Here is a 2,500-nt window from a genome sequence, read left to right as displayed (position 1 = left end):
GAAATTATGTATAGAAAAATATTATTTTTATAATAATAATTATAATTGTTATTACTATATTTATGAGCAGTTAGTACTTCTGCCTATAAAAATCAAATTTTAAAATATAAGTAATAATCTGAATGCCATTGTTAATGCCATGATATAAAATTAACCGTAATGGAATTTTTACAGTCATAGCCAAACTAGTCTAATATTTTTAACTGGAGCTTATTTTAAATAACGTGGAATGAAAAATTAATGCTCTGTACAAGTTCCATATGAGCATTTAAGTATTACAGTGTTTTGATTTTGTTTTTAGATTTTTTGTTCTTATTTAAGGAGAAAGAACAATATTATTTTAATTTTGTAAAAAAAGAAATATTATTAACTTCTTACTAACTGAGCGTGAGGGCTGTACTGGGGAATATTGGCCTGAGGTCGTGGCAGTACGCCTGCCAGTACAGCTCGAGCTAGCTCGGTTAGTAAGTAGGTTATTATATACTTTTTAATTACCTTTTGCTTTGTTTTTGCAAGCCCGTAATCGGCCCGTGGGCATTACGGGAGAATAATGCCCTACAATTCAGTCACAATTAGCCAATCAGAGTGCGCGTTATATCGGCTACAAACACAAGCCATATAATAGAATAATTTTTTTCGTCCCATAAAATTGTCAGCAATACTTGCAATAATCAGGGGTACCCAATGAAAGATTTTGTTTATAATGGAACTCCGTGTGCGACTTTAGCACCATTGGTAACCATCTGTGTGAGAAAATTTGGTTTTGAGACCATATGACCGCACGAACGTCCACCCCTCCATGTCTGCAAATGTGAAACTCTGTGGTGCAACCCACGTTTTTAGGAACGTCTTTGATACTGGACATCCATGTTATGGTTAATTGACACCTGTCAAAACGAGTTATCCACTGACCAGTATCACATGAGCATGTCATGGGCTCAATTTAAAACTTACCAAGGTCAGATTTTTTTAAAGTTGACCGCTGACCTGGTACTGGTTTTTAATTGGATCGCAGGCTCAAGTCAGGTTAACTTATTGTAAGAAGAAATAACATGAGAGCTTTGCCTTTAGACTTGGCTAAATCTACATATTATATATCTGTGCATAACGAATGCTTCCTAGAACAAATTTTGGAATTTTTTACTGAAGATCACAGAGTTTTCAAAGTCTGTTGCAAGCACTCAAGTTACTGAAATATCACCTTGATGACTCACAACCAGAGAAAAAGAGCCTGCAGAAGCAAATAATTTGTTGGAAGGCACTTTAAGCTATTGATTCCTAATTGGAAGATTTCATCCCCAAAATTTCAGGTACTTTTATTTTGAGCAACAAAATATGAACAGATCAACTTCTTATACTAGCTGTAAAAATATCTCAAAATTCAATAGTTTTTCCTGGGGAAACACCCTTCGTTTTCTTTGCGTTCAGTCACAAATCACACTCAAGCTTGTAAAGCGCATGCTTGAGGTTAACCAAATTACATGGTTGTTAACATGGTTGTGCCATGACTGATTCATCATTTATAGCGAAAGCAACAGAGTTTAAGCCAACATGCACAGGGGTTTTGTTTGAGGCCCGGTCGTTTCCTATTCCATGTCCTGTACTTTGATGCTAATATTTGCGGGGTTGGTTTTATTTTGTTATTTTAAATTTTTTTACTTACTTTTTAAAGAGAATTTGAGTGAACTCCAGCCTTTCCTGAGAAACTGATTCTTGGGTTCCAAAAACACTGGAAACAGCGTTTCTAGGTAGCTCGCGCATTCGGCGCTCGCAAGGCACCTTGGGGCACTAAAAAATGTCACGTCCGGTGCTTTCAGAAATAATTGTCCGCTGCTATACAAACCTGCATGAATACGTCGCATTGGACGAAAATGGGGTCGTTGAAAGTAAGCACGAATATGGCGTCAAATACGCTGTTACAACATACAATGCACACAGCGTTCGCGGTAGACCCACACTAAATGATGTCGAGGCGTTTTCGGAACGGGTCAGTCCGCGAACTTTACTAGAGATCACTTTATGCGCGAACATTTATTAGCGAATATAACGGGAATCATTACCATCTCTGTAACGTAAACAATAATCTAGCCTTCTTTTCTACTGTATTTCTTTTTCTTTTCATTCGACGATCCAGGAGATCTGGAAAGCCCGAGTTTACGCAGATATGCGTCTAGTTTAATTACCTTTATTTTTTTTGAAATTCTGATAAAGAGAACAAGAGTTGTGCATTCCTTTTGATGTTAAAATGCAGAAGCGGATTCCTTGATCTATTTACAAGAGAAATAATCAGAAAGAAGTACGATCAGTTGTTAGGGACCTTTAGATCGGAAGACGAGTACGAGTTTTCCGTTCTGAGCAAAAAGTTTAGAGGCCGACATTTTTCGAAGTGTGCGTGCTCAGAACCTCAGAACGGAAGACTTGTACTCGAAGTCGTGCTAATCCTCCAATCTAAAGGTCCCTGTTTTCTTAAACTAAAAAACCACTTACAAGCTAAAAATTA

The 2,500-nt window shown here is 37.0% G+C and overlaps 2 protein-coding genes across 2 annotated transcripts in view; one reads left to right on the top strand and one right to left on the bottom strand.

The window, feature by feature from the left end:
• Positions 1-59, top strand: part of LOC137994843 (ras-related protein Rab-14-like) — a 4,715-nt gene extending 4,656 nt beyond the window's left edge. The window contains exon 2 of the mRNA XM_068840435.1: positions 1-59. This exon is cut by the window's left edge and continues 607 nt beyond it. The gene's annotated coding sequence lies outside the window, so the exon portion shown is untranslated.
• A 138-nt stretch (positions 60-197) lies between these two features.
• LOC137994825 (uncharacterized) overlaps positions 198-2,500 on the bottom strand; it is a 13,143-nt gene continuing 10,840 nt past the window's right edge. Inside the window, exon 5 of the mRNA XM_068840419.1 lies at positions 198-2,500. This exon is cut by the window's right edge and continues 1,493 nt beyond it. The gene's annotated coding sequence lies outside the window, so the exon portion shown is untranslated.

The sequence above is a fragment of the Montipora foliosa genome, chromosome 1, assembly GCF_036669935.1.
Source record: "Montipora foliosa isolate CH-2021 chromosome 1, ASM3666993v2, whole genome shotgun sequence".
NCBI classification, from domain to species: Eukaryota; Metazoa; Cnidaria; class Anthozoa; order Scleractinia; family Acroporidae; genus Montipora; species Montipora foliosa.
This window is presented reverse-complemented; position numbering and strand designations above follow the sequence as displayed.